Source organism: Pocillopora damicornis, chromosome 9 (genome assembly GCF_964200805.1).
Source record: "Pocillopora damicornis chromosome 9, jaPocDami1.2, whole genome shotgun sequence".
In the NCBI taxonomy this organism is placed as follows: domain Eukaryota; kingdom Metazoa; phylum Cnidaria; class Anthozoa; order Scleractinia; family Pocilloporidae; genus Pocillopora; species Pocillopora damicornis.
The window spans coordinates 13688359-13706997 of NC_142678.1; the positions used below are offsets into that span (position 1 = coordinate 13688359).

Consider the following 18639-nt stretch of genomic DNA (forward strand, 5'->3'; position numbering starts at 1 on the left):
AGCCTCTTAAGATCCTACTAGCTAGAGGTACAAGATCAAATAAGAAAAAATAAATGTAAATGTACTCTTGTAATAAGTGATTCCGAGGAGTGTAAGACTACAACTTGGAGTGCAGAAAAGTCAAATGTGAACCAAACCGTAATAAAAATTAGGCAAAGTCCACTATGCAAGCTGTACCTCTAGCCGGTAGTATTTTATAAGCCCCCCTAGTTCCTACCAGCTAGAGGTTCAAGACCAAATAAAAATAAATAAATGAATACGTATTTTTGAAAAAAGTGATTGTGCTTAATTTAACTGAACGCTCAGAAACGCAAACGGTTCAACAGTGCATGTGTAGTGATATGAATCATTCGTTGGAGCCGACTTTCATATAGCTCATGACTATAGCTACTTCCGACGAAGAATGAAAATTAAACATGATGGATATGCAATTAGTTAAGTTAACAGTCCTTTTTATCAAACTGAAAACGGGAGTAGTACAAAAAAGGGCGGGAGTTGGGAAGCAAAGGGCCGCAAAAGCGCGGAAGGTGGGAGAACGTGGTACGGGAAGTTGGAGGCTGTACTCGAAGTTCAACGAAATCATATAAAAAAAGGAGAACTTAGGGGAAAACAAGAGCAAATTCAGAAAGTGGTAAGATTTACTAATTATAATTCAGTTTCCATTAGATACAAAAAAGTTACATTTTTCATTAGCGGGCAAGAGTTCCGCTACTCTGCTTGAGTAACCAAGAAGAGCAAAGGACTCACATCATCTCACCCACGTGCTCTTCTAGCTATGAAATAATTAGCATTTACTGACAAGTTTGATTTGATCTCCCAGGATCATTATACTAATTTTTTACCATCTGAATTTGTCACGCGACAAATTTCACTGCAGAAATTGGTCTTGTTTGAAAATCGTCAAGCAGGAAACAACAACTAAATAAAATACTAAATTTGTTTAATGAAACATTCGACAAGAAAAGCACAAGTGTTCAAAACTACTTACGCAAACATTGGGCCTATCACAGCAGTAACTATCCACGCATTATGTTTAAAAGACGGATAAAGGCTAATGTTAAAATTATCGAAAGATAGGAACACCATGATTAAAATGTAAAATGACGCACATACACGTGAGAGAGACTGCATATCAACTCCTTTCACACACAGAAGAGAATCACATTCAACTTCTCCCTACAATATTCCATACATTATCCAGTAAACGGGTAATGAGAATAAACAAATATCTCAGCTTATTGCTGTGTCAGATGTGTCACCTTGCCATGACAAAAAAATATTTCCTTCCTTCAGAGGTGAAGACCACAAGGCTGGTTGCCAAATAAGCATCATATCTCTAACTAAGCCTGGAGCCACCGAAAAACTTCCTACATGATCAATAATGTAATACTTATTTTCCAAGAAAATTTCAAAACTGTATCGAATTTGTTCAATTAAATTCCAACGCATCAAAAGTTAATAAATTGAGGCTATAAAAGCTTACATTTTTGGCATGAAACTTTGGTCTCAAGTAACATCATGGCGTGTGAAAAATAAAGGCCTTGTGCTTATTATGTTAATTGCATGATCATGGACGCAAAGCATCGATATATCGTTAATAATAATTAGTAGGTAAACTAAACGTGAAAGTAAGAAGGGAAAATCAGTGCGTTTTTTTAAATGATGATTACTTTGCTTGTTGAAACTGTACTCCCGACTACTACTGCAATGCGTCCCTCAGTGGTCACTGCAATCCCTTCCAGAAGAAACGACTCTTCCATATGGATGAGAGTACTTCGCACAAACTGACCATCTTTGGTGTATATTCCTATATACAAAATGCCTGAAAAAGATTCCCTATTACTGGCCACGACGACTTGTTGACTTTCCCTGTGAAATGCAATTTTTGGAGACATCAGAGGCCCTTTCAGATCAAAGCTGTTTAGATGCTCACCTTTTTCGCTGAATATATGGACAAGTGACGAATCACATCCTTCCTGCACCATAATTCTGCTATCACTTGCAGTAGTGATGTCGTTAGGAACACGCAAGATTCTCTCTCCAAAACTGCAAAGAAACTTACCATTAGTCTCATAAACATCTACAATCCAATAATTCTCTCTGCGTTTCCTCTTCAGTACCACCACTGTGCCACTATCAGTGACTGAAAGTTTACACCGGCCAAAGCCGGAGCCCATTGCCCCGACGCGAAACTTGTGATGATGGTTAGCAGTTTTGTTAAACTTAAAAATCCAGTGTGAGTCCTTACGACGACGTTCTCTGACCAGCACATAAATGTTGTCATTCATATCTGTGGCCAGATGAACCGGCAAGGTATCAATCGATAGCTTTATACCGCTGTCATCAGTAAGAGGAGGAAGTCTGACACGTTGCATAAACTTGCCACTGTTGTCAAACACCTTGATTGTCAAGTCATCGTCTGCTACAATATATTGCCCGCTTGAGTTAATAGCGATATCAAGCGGATAATTTAACCCTTGTTCCTCTTTGCAATCATGACCAAGTGTCCATAATACACTACAGTTCCCCCAACCCTAATTACAAAGTATTAATTTTACTCTCCAGTCTCGCAGCACATCAACTTTCTCCTTTCCTGTATCAATCATGGGCAGCCGTGGCAATGGTTCTTTAACGGGTACTGTTTGAATGACCTCGTAGGCGACACGGTTGACAAGACAGACACCGGAAATAACTTTTCGTCGTTCTTTTTTGTTAAACAAGCTTTTCACTGACCTGCTTCCTGTTTTGAGCTGTTTTCGAAGACTTCGCTTAACTACTGGCAGACCGTTTATGTCTTCAATACACACTCGACATGATGTTACAGCATCCTCGGGATGGTCAATTGTTTCTAATACTGTAGCCATCACTCGGTACTGCATTGCTAAGATGCGGTCGATTGTTGATAGCGCTTCATTAGAAAAGGCATCTGTTGCTCTTTCACGAGCACGTTTGAATCTCTCCTTTGCAATGTTAAGCTTTCTTGTGGCAGATTCAGTAAGCTCCAAGTCTTTCATTCCTTCAGTGAACGACACAGCTTTCGCACAAGCCGCTTGTGCTGTATCCGTGACATACTCACTCCTCGACCTTGTCCATTCAAATACTTCATACAGCAACTCGATTCCTTCTCTAAAAAGTATAATACTGGTTAACAACTCTTTCCTTGATAATCCATTCAGCTTTGACTTCATGTCATCGATTTCTCGGATGATGATGCTGCGAAGCTGTTGATCTGTTACGTCGCCATCTTTAAACTTTTTCGCCGCCTCATCTCTGCCTTTATCCACAAGCCATCCAATAGTCGCTTTGAAAACTGCTGTTATGATAGCAGACATAATGGCAGCTTGAAACTTAGTAATCAGGAGAAATTGGGTGCCTTTTGGCGAATCTTCACAATAAGCAACTCCTCAAGTGTCGATGAACGCTAAAAAAAAAAAAAAAGAAAATGATGGTAACATTTCAAGAATGATTCAATTTTGGAATGAGAATTGTGGTCAGCCCAAAAAATTAAATAAAACGAAGCATAACAAAGCGAAACAAAACCAAGGACGATACCCACGGTTGTTTCGCAGTAGAAATTTAGTTCGCGCAGGTGGTCTACAAGAAACATCGAGTTAATTATAACTTCTCTGGTTAACACTAAATTATTTATTTGCATAAATCTAGTGTCCATGGTAACCCTCGAGCTAAGATCTAGTTTAACCAATGAAATCTTGCTGCGTATGTAATGTATGCGAGTGGAATTTTAGCATGGCGGATGCACGTTCATCGAAGAGGCACTTGCTGTCGAAAATTTGAGTAAAATCCATCAAATTTTGCCTGTGTTCGACAAAAACACGTTGCTAATGTGGATTCCAATAAGCACACTGTATGAAATCGACTAGAAGATTTGATTTCAATTTGGAAAAGGCCTGAATTTTTTCCAGCAAAGCAAGAGTCACAAGGGAAAACTTAAAACCTTACTGAACAGCTACAGAGGTATGTGTGCTAATCAGAATTGTTTGAGACTCTATTCGAGGCGCTTTTAATATGTTAGGATCGACCGTTTTGCTACTCCATTTTGAATTTCGAAGGTACTGAATTTCAAGGAAAACAGTCTGTAAACGACTGGAAAGCTTTAGTTTTTGTTCCAAAGAGTGCGGTAACACTTTTATTCGTCAAAATTAGACCTTAAGCAAATAAATTACATTACATTTATATACATAGTACTCGTTCTTAGTCAAGAACCGATACATTGCCAGATTGACAAGACTGAGGTAGTCCAGCGACGCGGAGCCAGATTCTTAAAAGAGATTATGACAAATCTCTTCGGTTACAGAAATGTTAAAAGAGTGATTTAGCACGAGGACGGGAACTTAGATAAATTACAGGACAGAGGTAAAGTTCATCGATTGAGGTTATGTTACTTAGCAGTTAATAACTTGATAGCGTTGCCAATACCTAATTATTTCCTACCTGAACTGTATTTCACTAGATCTTTTCCTAATATTTCATTATTCAACCAAGTTGCAATCATGATTATTATCTTTATAGTTATCTTCCAAGGACAATAAGGGACTGGAATACTTTACCAAGTAACGTTCGTGCTAGTTTAAAGTACTTATCATTTAAAAATAACTGTGTCTTACACATCAGAAATGATTAACTGCTGTTATTATTTTCTTATTTGTATATATATCTTATACATTTTTTAAATGAAATAAGTTCATTACTATTTTTAAATTGTCATTATATATATATATATATATATATATATATATAACTTATAAATATTTTACTTAACTATGTTACTTAATGATATTGTAATTTAATTATCCAATTATTGACTTGATGTGAAAGCGTTGTCAATTCATAAATGTAGATGTAGATGAAAAGGAAAGAGTTTTACTCATTCACTTTTCATTTTAAATTTCTCTCTTTAGGTTTGGGAGCCTCCCTGCTAGTTCCAGACTGCCGTTGTTCACCATAGAATCCAAGGCCCATGTGCCATTGTTGAAGAAAAGGGCAAACATGTTCTTGTAGCAAATGGAGCTTTGTTGTCATCTCTGGGAATTTTTCTCTAATTAACAGAAGAAAATTTGTGATGTCTTCCTATGCAACAAGAAAAGAAGAAAAGGTGGAACAGACTTAACACATGTTCTTATCATTGTATTCATGTTTTCCATGAAAGTCGGGTTTTTTTCTTTCACTTACCTAGCTTATCAATCTTGCCATTATCGAGACAGTCTGCACTGTCATAGACAAAGTGGCAAGCAGCAAATAACTTGAGAACATGTTCAAATTTAAAAATAATTTCTCTTCCTTGAGAAAGGAAGGAAGGACACAGCTCCTCTGTTTTTATCATCACAGGACTGCATAGTTTAATGATGTTGTCTTCCTACCAAAAAAAGTAAGAACTGCAACAATAGAATTTTGTGACTCAACAAATTCCTTCTCTAAGGGTAGAATTTGTGTCACCTTGCAGCAAGTGTGTACATAGTTACCAATGAATGATTTTCCATGGTAACCTTGTCTCTTGACATTCATTTTCTTAAGAACCTCATCTAAATGAACTGATCGTGGTCCATTGACTTTCTCAAAGGCAGCCAATTCCATTTGTTCATCTGCAAGCTTTTCCTTTAATGTTGAGATAATACTATTAAAATGTGGGTTAGAAATAGGTCCGCAATGCGTACACGTGTGGCTTACGAAATTGAGCTGCTTTTTAGTGTCTGATGTCTTACTGAGTTCTGTTAGTAGAGCTAATATCTGAGTACGGTTAGATAGTTTTCAGTATTGTTCCTGTTCATCAATTAAATGAGATAACTAGCATATAATAGTCCTGAAATGTTCATTTTCAAGATGAGGGTTATTGGCCAAACTTTGTTATGGAGGTCTAATTTTGACAATACACACACACACAATGCACATGTAGCCTGAGGAATATAGGAACTAAAAAACGTCAGCATCATCTCCCATAGTGGCCTCATAGATTCAGTCATGATTTTGTTAACATAACGAACCGGAATTGAGTTCTGGAGTTTGTAGATTGATTATCTTTTCCAAGGCAAGTGATGTGAAATTAATTCTAGAGGAGCATTTCATACGAATATTTTTGGCATTTTGTGCACCATTACACAAAAACAAAACTTTGCAGAAGGGCCGGGACATTCGGGAAATGATGTAATCTACATTAGAAGGCACTGGGAGCTTGATTTGGCCTAATGGTATCATTTGATTTAAAGTACCAGAATCTTTCAAGTTTTTTTATTATTGAAATTATAATTTCATGCCAGTGTGTTTACCAAATTCAAGCAATATGGAGACATGAAATGAATAGGTGAACTTGACATCATCATACAAATAGTCAACTTGACATCATCGCGTAAAATGCTAATCTACTGTACAAAAAGGTCCAAAAAAAACATGGTAAGCAATTGAACTTCATGTATCACTATGTGTTGGAGCACACAAGAGGACTTGTGAGACCTGCTTCACTCTGGTTCTGGCTCTGCCAGAAAAACATTGAACTTCTGGTAGCAATCAAAATTCAGAATGACTGTGACAGTTTGGAACTGATTTGTTAAGACTGTGCTTTTAAGTAACTGAAAAGGAGTTGTAGTCTACCAAATAAAGGCCTAATACACATGTAGTGCTACCAAGTATAAATATCAATGCTTTTCTGAACCATTATGAAGAGAATCTAGAAGACTGCCAAGCTTACAGGAAGTCAGGAAATGTTAAGGTCTGAATAATTCTGGGCATTAGTGGAAAACATAATACTAATACTAATTACGTTTCAGTTGTAACATTAAACTACTAGGCTCCTCTTCGCATTTTGATAAAAGCGAAACCACTTTGTTACTGAGTTTCAATGGATTACTTCCCCAAAGTTTGCAATCAATCACAATAGACATTTAGCACCAAGGTTTTCATTTTAACGACAAAATGCAGTTTCAGATTAGGCAAACCAAAACACTACTTCATTCCACAATGTTGGTAAAAAAAGACATTGATATAAAACATCATTAGCATTATATTCCAAAAACGATACGCGGCAAAGCATCTTTTCTTTCAAGGAAATTGTCATGAGATCCGATTTTTGATCGGTATTGTTCAACAGAGATCCCCATTTTACTTACTTCTGACGAAATCTTGGGCTAGCAGACTCTTGTCAACTGTGTGTGGATAATTCGTCCAATTCGATTCAACAACAGCAAGGAAAACACAAGCACTGCAGGACTTTCAAGTAATTTCAGAGGCTTTCAAATACTTTCAGACACATTCATATATTCTCCGTTATTCTCAAGCAGGTCTGCTGAGCAGATTTAAGCCGTTAAATGTTGGCTTGCAAGAGTCAGTAATGACTCCGAAGTTTCGATGTGGCGCAACCTTCACCAAAGGTCGAGACCGTGAAATGTTGGCCTGTGAGAGCACAACTCCTCGCTGTAATCCGCACTTAGAAGACAAACCGACCGTTGGGAAGCCGGCGTGTCAAATCAGGGCAACAAATATGAACGAATAACTGGATAAAAACGATCTTCGATAACGTGTTACACCCATAAATTCGAAATGGCCGCCTTCTGAAGCTCTGAATCTTACGTTCGTCGATAGTAAACCACGTGACAAGCGCTCTGTTCACCGTGACAAATCCAGCCAGGAATTAATATCTTGGATCGTGACATTGCGTGGTTTACAATTCGTGTAAGCCACACAAAAAATGAAGATGGGTTTGAAACGTGTGCAATGGAATTGGAGGATTGTACCGCGGTGAAACTGGAAAACACAAATATATTATTGTTACCTCCTCTTCTGCATTTCCAAGGAGTTTTTCTATCTCCTCCTGTAGTAGTGTAAAGTAGGCAGGCATGATATTAACATTAGTATGCAGACTTTGTAAATTCAGCAACTCCTGTAAAGAATTTGCTTTTTCATGAAATTGTTGTGCCTGTCTAGTATGTAGTTGGGCAGCTCTGAATGCCGAGATCTTTTCATCATTCTCTTCACTGTCTCCTGCCAGCGCCATTTGAATTTTTGTCCAGGTCAAAGCACTGGTTCTCTAGTTCATCAAACAGTTTCTTAAACACGCCCAAGGTAATGTGAAGTCCAGGAAGTGTCCTGTAAGTCCCTCTTCAAAGCAATAAAATAAACTCTTGTATCTTGCTTTGTCCAATTCAATTTCCAGCAGTTTCTCGTGAATCACATTGTGATAGAACTTCTGTCGACTTATAAGATAGCCATCGATTACAAACTGGTCATAATCCTCTTGAATGTTTTCAAGGCTTCGTTTTTCAGCATACCTACGTTTGCGGCTAGAGACTTGCAATACTTCTTAATTTATCTTGCACTAAAGACGTGGATACTTGCCTGCAAATTCAATTCTCATGGTGGAAACCTGTTTCACAGAAAAAGCAATGTAGAGGAGAGGCTACAATTATATTCTTTTATTGAATTGTATAGTCATAATTATTTGTGTGTGTGAATTATTGTCTAGATCATACCTGAGGCACGAGCTATTCGAAATAACTTACATAGGAATTCATAGTCACCAAACAGGAAAACCACTTTCTTTTCACCTCTAGAAATCAGCAAAATAAAAAAAAGAAGAATTTAATTAACATTATGCTATTTCAAGTCTCTATCCTCTAGACTAACTAAGAGTGTTGTACATTTTTTGTTACTTGCACCCAGGTTGCCTCTTTCAAGGTGTTTACTTGTTCCTTATATTTCATTAAGGCTGTCTAAATTGGCCCAACTATCTTTTGCATGGAACATGGCAAAGACCAATGTGTTGCTTTTAGAGTTTGGAAGCCTCAGGTTAGCAATCTGGAAGGCCATTTTAAATGACCCATCACCAGCATCTCCTCCAAGTTTTATAAGCACTTCGGTTTTTGGGATTGCATTGTTCCATATCAGCCTACCATTTCTAAAATGATAACCAACTCTAATTAGACTATAATTCACAGCAAAAGGCAACAGCTAACTTTGTTTAATTTCAATCATCTATCTATTGCGTTCACTTTTTTTTAAAACTATTTCTTAATTATTATACTTTTCATTGTCAACTAGAGGAAGATGTATGAATTGGTTCAGGTCTGTAACATAACCAAACTCTGCTTCCCTGATCTCTGGATGGCAACCTGGTTTTTAATTCAATGCAACCCTTTCACAAACCAAGTAGGCAGGGTCAGTGATGGACTGAACTTGCTTTCGTAGGCTTATTTCACTCTCTGAGGATAGTCCCCACTGAGCAAACCATCTGTAGACGCATAATAGTTATCATAACTTTGTAAGCAGATTGAGGGTATTCAGGCAATTGGCAAATTTGGATACAAACTTAAAACAGTTACTGTTACTGATATTTAATGTAGCTTTGGAAAATTTTGGGGTTTGTAATGATTTTTTGTCCATGTTTTTCTTACCTCCTAAGCTTTCTAACTTTGTACCATGTTTCGCCAAAGTCTGCTTTCATTACCAGGATGTCACTTCTTGGAATGGTGACTTTAAATTCCTTTCCCAAGGCCTCCCTCAGTAGTGCTCCCCCTCCAGTCTACCCATTGCGCGCAGTTCATCTTTCAAATGGGTACCGACTGCACCACCACTCACAGCTGTCCTGGTCTTTACCTTTGATATTTGTCTTACAGTTTTCCTTGTTACCTCATCAGGCTACGGAACATAACCAATATTTTGCTATCAATAATGCCTCTCATGCACGTCACTGCTGATTGTTTTATGCATCAGTAAGTAGTGCAATGTAATCAGATAATTAGTGAGTGAAAATGCAAGGCGAGCCACTAAGAGCAAAACACAATATAAATCACTTCACTTTTCAGCAGAGTGCTTCTTTTTACAGTAAGTTTAACCAATCAACAATATTTAGTACTCTTCATAACATCAACAAATATCTAGCAAGATAAGGAAATAAAACTGAGAGTTTCTAGTTCTGACTCGAAAAAATTAAAAGAATCTTGAATTTGTTTTGTGGTTGTACCACCTGCACTCATCTATCGCGTCTTATCTAAGTTGAAAGAAAATTTTTCGCAACAATCTTGTATGCGTATTGCGTGATACTTTACTTTCTAATTTAGTAGTCAAGCTAAGGGTTTGATGACAGCTGCATTTATAAAGATTTAGCGCAGCAGTGTAGTGAGAGACTTGTAGCAAGAATGGTCGGATTGCGCACAGCAGGAGTGATGTAGAAAATCAGTAATGGTCTGAAATAATCAAATGAAGAATTGTTTAGCTAGGTAAACTGTGGGTGGAACATCCTGTTACGTTCAAGGTAGGATGTGTCATTTGTGCCGCAAATTAGAGAAGTGTTGATCGGAGTATAATGGGAAACGGCTGTTAAAATCAAGTCAACAGGAAATAGTTTGGGATTTTAGTAAACCACAAATAAGTAATGTCAATCTTGGGTTTGCGCAGTTTAGGCGCGTGTATTTCCGTTGTAGTAGCTAATAAATAGAATCACTATCTTGTAATAGGGAAGTTCGAGATCGATTGAACATAGGAAGTACGGATATTGTATGGATCATAAATAAACGGAAGAAATCGGAAAGATACAGTCCTATTGATTGTCGAACCAGCGCTCCGCAGAGATTTTCCTTAACGCAGTGGAGAATTCTGCCACATAATTTTCGAAATTTTCATCACTTATCGTCATGATAAAATACTTATTGACCGAGTTTGATTCGGCCGAATTTTTTTTCTCTGCTTGTTTTTTGTTTGTTTGGTTGTTTTCGTCTTTCGTTTTTGTTTTCGAATGAATCCAAACAAAAATATAAAACTCCGTACACTCGGCCATAGATATTCCTAGAATACATTCATCTTAATGTAGTGTCTGATATGTATATATACTGCTTTGTACCCTAAGCTATAAGGAATTCAGCATGGAGTATAAGAAACCGTATATCTGCCAAGTATACATACCAGTATGTCGCATGTCACACACAGTATTCACGATATATAATGGCACGAATACTGAAATATAGGGAATTACACCACAAGTGTTTACGATCCTGGTATTTTCTTAGCATACCCTGACGTGTACTGATCATTATACAGACCTTACAAATCTTTATATTTACCGTATACAATTGCATATACTGACTGTATACGCCCCAAGGAATGGTCCTTATACAGAGTTAATTTATGTAATCCAACTACATGTACACCAGGTGTTTTTTCCCCATATTCTGCTCCTAATCTCTTGGTTCACTTTTTCTCGCCGAAAAAAAAGAAACATTTAACGAACTTTAATGTGCCGTGCACGATGAAATGTCTCAATTTTAAAAGTGAAAAATTGTAAATACGCACATGATGACAATGCCTTAGTGTACTGTGACCCACATGATGAACACAAACTTACAAACAACAAAAAAAAACCAAAATAACTGTAAAAGTGACCTTATTCTTTTCTTCCTTGGCTTTCATTATTCCAGAATTGTTCAAAGCATTACCCGAAGAACTTTATTGTGAGGAAACAAAAAATAGGGAATCAGAAACTAAGGTCTCAGCTGAGTTTGTTATGTATTGTATTTCTTATTAGATTCTGCTGCCATTGGTGATAAATACGGGGAGGAAGAGGGAGAGGTGCCACTTTTGTCGGAAACCCTGAAAACAACTTACTACATTGCCCGGTCTGCATTCCATTCACTGATTTTTAACTGTCAAGATTCCCATTTTTGTGTCAGTACACCTTCAGAGGCATGAATTGAATAATTACTGATTTCCTTTTAAAACTGTTAAGCTATTGTTATCAAGTTGCGTGACTATAGGGCGTGACGATCTTGACACGAATGTACTGTAATTGAATCAATAGATAGGAGTCAACAATGACAGGAAATTCCTGTGTGACCAAAACTAAGACGAGAGCTGATATAATAAGAACACAATCGGGTAAATTAACCAGTTAGAGAGTTGTACTCAGTGTGATCGGATAGTGTGAGAATAAATACCTTTAAAACATATTGTGACTTTTGGAGAGCACTGAAGAAAAGGGGACTTTCTCCAAACTCACCGAGTAATAGGTGTCTCTTCAAGTGAAAAGCCGAGCTACCGGTTCAGAGAGCCGATATTCCTACAGTAATCAGACTAGAAACTTTCCCTTTCGAACATCTTAAGAGCTGGCATAGTTTGATGATACTCTGGTTTGCAGATTTAATGAATGTAAACGAAGAAGTTACAATTCATAGACCCAACGTTTCGACACTCCTGTCTAGTGCCTTTATCAGGGGTGATCTAAACGCTGCAACAAGAGGTCCTTTTATATGATCACTAATTAGCGGCCTTTTTTCTGACGAGGTGTAAATAGGCGTCAGGAAGCAAACCGCCATAGTCACGATTTAAAGGAGCGTGGGCGGAGTTAATATGCCAAGCCTCCAAACAAAGGCGCTGGTGGTAACGCCGATTAGTGGTGATAACTTTAGAATTATCCCACCCAATTGTATGGTTAGTTAGGCATGTATGCTCCGATAAAGCTGAATTTTCTTTTTTGCAAAGGAAAACCACTTTTTGGTGCTCTTTTAACCGTGTACCAAACTGACGTTTGGTCTGTCCGATGTAATCATTGTCACAGTCATTGCAGGGAATAGAATAAATGGCGTCGGTTCGTTGTTCTTTCGTGACAGGATCCTTAGGTTTGGTGAAAATATGCCCCAAAGTCTGAAAAGGTTTTTGAGCAACTTCAACGTTGTGGCTATTCAAAATTCTCTTGATGGGTTCTGTAACACCCTGTATGTAAGGAATAACAGCAAAACCAGTCGCTGGTTCCCTTTCATCAAGAGCGTTACTATTTGTAACTGGTTTTTGGCAGTTACGGAGAAAAGTTTTTGTATAGCCATTTGCCTTTAGGACATTGGAAACATATTTCCTCTCCTCAGCCTTCGAATCGAGTGAAGATGGTAGACAGTCAGCCCTCCTAAGTAAAGTTTTGGCTACAGACTTTTTATGGCAAATAGGGTGGTGAGAATCGAAGGCGAGGTATTTGTCGGTGTGGGGTAAGGTTTACGGTAGACTCTTGTCTCTAAATTACCCTGAACCCCTCTGGACACATTTAAATCAAGAAAGGGAAAATGTCTATCCTTTTTACACTCAAGGGTGAATTGGATCGACGGCTCTACTGAATTCATTTCCGCTTCATTTCCGGATACCGCAGAAATGACATCATCGACATATCGTTTTCAAAAAAAGGGTTTAACTGGTGAAGTGGCTAAGGCCCTTTGTTTCACGTCTTCCATTACCATGTTAGCAATGACAGCAGAGACGGGCGAACCCATCGCTGTACCAAAAACTTGTTGATAGTAGGTGCCGTTATATGTAAATTGCGTGGTTTTGAGGCAAAAAGACAGCAGATGAATAATATCCTCCACAGGCAAAGAAGTTCTTTGTCCCAGGGAAGCATCGGTAAAATTTCCGCACAGCCCCATACTACATTATGCATTCAGTTCTTGGATAGAGAAAACAATGACAAAAACAATACATTGCCATTGGGAAAACAGATTTGTTTTACAATAGGATGGGGCTGTGTGGAAATTTTACTGAAGCATCTTCTCTGAGTCTCTCCTCCGCAACATTAACGGCAAGATCAACTGGGATTTTAGTGAAGAGCGAAACAACGTCGAAAGACACTAATTCTTCACAAGCGTTAAGAGTTGTATCTTTTATGATATCGGCATAGAGTAAAATATGGACTGGACTATTTTTTGGACCATTTTTTGGACCATTTTTTTTGGACTATTTTTTTTTTGGGACCATTTTGAAGGGGGGAGCACACCATTAGTACTGAGAGAGGGGTAGGATGAAGTCTATCAGTACTAAGGGAGGGGTGGGAGGTGAAGTGTTATTACTTAGGGAGGGGTGTGAGACGGATTATTACTACGCAGGAAGGGGTGGGAGGTGGTTGTAATAGGAAACACTGGTAGCTAATGGAGCTTTTACTCGATCGTACAAACAATTTTAATTGGTTTTTCGACTGAGTTTTTGTATGTCAAAATTTTAGCGCTGGGCCACGGCGTTTCTTCATTTTTTTGTCATGCGAAAGCGAAACTGCCACGTGAACACTGGACTTTAATTTGTATTGAAAATATCGCATTTACGATCCTCCACTGTTGAGTTATGCGTGCGCCTTTTGAGTCAACTTGTACACCATCAGTTGCTTCAAGTTTCTCTTTGTGTATACAGTATGTAATTACTAACTTTAACTATCTTCCTTTTGTCATCGATCTTATCAAACGAGATCACGGAATTTCCGGTCTTAACTTAGCAGCATTTAGAATTCACAAGCGCTATCGTAATTTTAAAGTTTATACCTTTACTATATAAAATCATCAACGAACGATTTCGAAGAGGAATCCATGTTCTCGAATCGACCAAAAACACTGTTGTACTCCGGCTCAAAATGGGAAAGCGCAAATATAGATTTCATCTGTTTCACAAACAAAGGAGATAATCACTGACACCGGAAATCGCGACCAGGTATTCCTTGCGACTCCGTCAGGTTTGTTTTCCAATTTGCCCAAGCCGCTGTCGATCAGTTCTTGCGTTAAAACCTATGAAACCTGCGAAGGGGAACTATGGTGGCTACTGTTGCTTACCGATTATTTCCGTTCGAGGGGTGCAATGAAATGTGGAACATTTTTTCCAAGGCAGTACGCACTGGTCTTGACATCTTAATGCCAGAGAAACAATTTCGTATTTGTACAGCCGACGCCCCGTGGATGACTCAGAGAGTGAAAGCCCTTATCCTGAAGAGACAAAAGGTCTTTACTATGCATGGCCCCGAGTCCTCTCAATTCAAGTACCTTAGAAACCTCGTTGACCGGGAGAGGAAAGCGTGTCGAGCCCGCTATTACGAATCAAAGGTTCAACAGCTAAAGGGCAAAAATCCCACGAAATGGTGGGACGAGGTTAAGCGGCTAAGTGGCGCCAAGTCAAGAAACGGTGACCTAGTGAATCTAATAAACATTGAGCAATTTTCAAGTCTCTCCGGACCAGACCAAGCAAATGCCATTAACTCTGCTTTTCTCGAACCTCCTCAAGTTTACAAGTTCACGAGCCACTTGCCCACTTCCCCCTGGAGGACACACCCAAATTTTTAACTGTCAGCGAAGAACGTGTCCAGAAGGTCTTGGCGAATCTCAATCAAAGCAAAGCGTCCGGGCCAGATAACTTGCCAAATTGGCTTTTGAAGGAGTATTAAGACATCCTGGCCTTCCCCATCACGCAAATCCTCAGTGCATCATACCGTGAGCAGCGGTTGCCCAACATCTGGAAGATGGCCGATGTTCCCCCTCTCCCTAAGAATAAGCCCGCGCTAGACCTGGAAAAGGACTTAAGGCCGATCTCACTTACACCCTGTGTCTCTAAGGTAGCAGAGGAATTCGTGGTGGAAGATGTCGTTAAACCAGCTGTTCTGGACGTGATTCGTGGAAACCAGTACGGGGCGATCCCAAAGTCATCAACCACCATGGCCCTGATAAGCATGCTCCATGCATCGTCCCTTGGGACGGACGGAAATGGGGCGACAGTGAGAACAATGTTATTTGACTATCGTAAGGCATTCGATTTTATCGACCACAGTATTTTAATTGATAAGCTATGTAAACTAGACATACCCCGCAGTGTTGTAAATTGGATCATAGATTTCCTTTCCGATAGATTCAAACGCATTAAGTTAGCCGAGGGCTGCTTTTCCGAGTGGGGTCCAGTTCCCTCTAGGGTACCACAGGGTACTAAACCGGGCCCGTGGTTATTTGTCTTGGTGATCAACGATTTAGATATCAAATCACCACTAATGTGGATATTTGTTGACGACACAACCGCCTCTGAGGTAATTCAAAAGGGAAATACCAGTAACGCCCAGGGTATAACCGACGAATCAATCGAATGGTCCTGTAAGAACAGGGTAGTGCTAAATCCAGATAAATGCAAAAAGTTGAGAATCTCGTTTTCCCGGAACCCTGAGGCCTTCGATTCGGTGTCCATCGATGATAAGGAAATTGAAGTGGTAAACAGTCCCAAGTTACTAGGTATAACTATAAGCGACAACTTAACTTGGAACGCCCACATTAACGAGTTAGTAAAGAAAACCAACAAAAAACTATACTTTCTTGTACAGCTGAAACGGGCCCGACTACCTCCTTCAGACCTAGTTCTTTTCTATCTTTCGTGTGTTCGATCTACGATGGACTACGGAGTTCCGGTTTTTCACAACGCGCTTCCGCAGTGCCTTAAGAACGAACTCATACATATCGAGAAAAGGGCACTATCGATAATTTTGCCCAGCATGAGCTACAACAAAGCCTGGGAAGTTTTAGGAATAACGCCAATAACCGAACACCATAGTCGGCTATGCACTAAACTGTTTGACGCCATAGTAGCCGACCCCAACCATGAGCTTTACAAATTTAAACATTTTTACCATTTTATTTAACATAGATTTATCATAGATTATTATTGTCCTTTTAAAAGTTGTAAAAGTTACTTAATTCAGCCTTCGGGCTGCGATGTGATTTAAATTAACCATCTATCTCCATCTTCATCTACGTAGAAGTCCAGTGTTTCGCGGCAGTTTCACTTTCGCATGACAAAAAAATGAAGAAACGCCGCGGCCCAGCGCTAAAATGTTGACATACAAAAACTCATTCGAAAAACCAATTAAAATTGTTTGTGCGATCGACTTAAAGCTCCATTAACCACTAGTGTTTACCATTACAACCACCTCTCACCCCTCCCTGCGTCGTAATTGTCCGTCTTACACCCCTCCCTGGGTAATAACACTACACCTCCCATCCCTCCCTTAGTATTGATAGACTTCATCCTACCCCTACCCCTCCCTCAGTACTAATGGTGTGCTCCCCCCTTCAAAATGGTCCAAAAATAGTCCAAAAATGGTCCAAAAAATGGTCCAGTCCATATTTTACCCTATGCCCATGGAATCCGCAAATTTGCAGGAATTTTTGACAGCGTAATCAGTATTCCAAACAACAGGCGACAAAATTCTCGTAAGATAACCAGAAAGTCGGAGAATTAACAAAAGAGACAATGGGTCTCAAAGGACTTCCCGGTTTATGAATTTTAGGTAAACCATAAAAACGTGGACATAAGCCGTCACTATTGTATAACATTTTGTACGTAGAGTCACTAATTCTACCTGTTAAGGATGTCGAACAAAGAACAGCCTTTTTTGTTGATTAGATCAATTGTCAATTACTTTAATTTGCGTGCCTAGTTACGATCTTAGTTACAATGTTTATCTTTTTCCCTATTGGTTTGAAATCGGATATTTTAGCGTCACCACGCGCATATAAAACCTAAATTAGCGTCCCTATAAGCCAGAGTTTCGCAAGATTTTACCTTGAACAGCAATAACTTCGTCTTTCGTTCCAAACCTTTGGCACAAGCGGGACCGATATTTTACGATCGTGATTTGTGACCGTGATCTAAATAAACACCGTTGATAGTCATCTTGGTTTTCGTGGTTTCATTACGACCGGTAAAATAGTCCTTACATCAGCGACACTTAGAAAACACGCATAGCGACACCCCTCGAAGTTTCCTCTTTCGTCGCAAGCGTCACACTACCAGCTTTTTTCAAATCAAGTAACATTTTGTTTAACTTTCTTTGAGTTTTACTGGTAGGAACAGAGTTTAAGACAGCATACGTACTCTTGTCATTAAGCAGAGACAAAGCTTTGTCGTGATATTGCTGTTTGTCCATAACCACAAGACAATTCAGCTTTATCGGAGCATACATGCCTAACTAACCATACAATTGGGTGGGATAATTCTAAAGTTATCACCACTAATCGGCGTTACCACCAGCGCCTTTGTTTGGAGGCTTGGCATATTAACTCCGCCCACGCTCCTTTAAATCGTGACTATGGCGGTTTGCTTCCTGACGCCTATTTACACCTCGTCAGAAAAAAGGCCGCTAATTAGTGATCATATAAAAGGACCTCTTGTTGCAGCGTTTAGATCACCCCTGATAAAGGCACTAGACAGGAGTGTCGAAACGTTGGGTCTATGAATTGTAACTTCTTCGTTTACATTCATTAAATCTGCAAACCAGAGTATTATCAAACTATGTCTGATTGTCCATCTGGTTGCCGTGCGAACTTTAATATATCTTAAGAGCTAATGTGCATCAGACAAACAGTGGCAAGTCACTCAAAATTCATTTTGTCTCCTACTTTCATATTTTGTAGCCTAATATGTCTTAATAATTGTAGTGTAGTTTTTTTGTGGAAATATATTTTCTTTTTCGAGAAATGATTTTTTTCGTTCGACCACTCAAATATACAAATTTTCACCCTGAATATTACCCGAGTTGTGTGACCTCATGTAACGAATTTACTTGACTTCCAGTATTTCTGTCAACATGATCCTTTGTTTTATCATCTAAACTTAAGCCCCTGTTATTACTGAAGCTGGCAAAGAAATATTATTTTTTGGTGAATATTTTTGTCGGACATACTTTTCCTATGTCGAGTAGTAGCATCAAAACAAAGACAGTTTTAACAATGATCGATATGACAGAATCTACTGAGCTTGAAGCTTTTAAAAGAAAAAGGGATGGTTATAAAGTGAATGGAACGAAAAAAGGAACGAAACCCATTTTGGAATAACGTAAAAGGTACCTTAGGGTCGGACCATTCGATTTTT

General features: G+C 38.9%; 1 long non-coding RNA gene and 1 pseudogene across 2 annotated transcripts in view; one reads left to right on the plus strand and one right to left on the minus strand.

The window, feature by feature from the left end:
- Window positions 1-3534, minus strand: part of LOC149040268 (uncharacterized) — a 5056-nt pseudogene extending 1522 nt beyond the window's left edge. Inside the window, exon 1 of the transcript XR_016179889.1 lies at window positions 1-3534. This exon is cut by the window's left edge and continues 1522 nt beyond it. The product of XR_016179889.1 is annotated as an uncharacterized LOC149040268 (transcript).
- A 206-nt stretch (window positions 3535-3740) lies between these two features.
- On the plus strand, window positions 3741-8533 carry LOC149040269 (uncharacterized). Its single transcript, XR_016179697.1, has 3 exons — window positions 3741-3975; window positions 4204-4374; window positions 4920-8533. It is a non-coding gene; the product is annotated as an uncharacterized LOC149040269 (long non-coding RNA).
- The last annotated feature ends 10106 nt before the right edge of the window (window positions 8534-18639 follow it).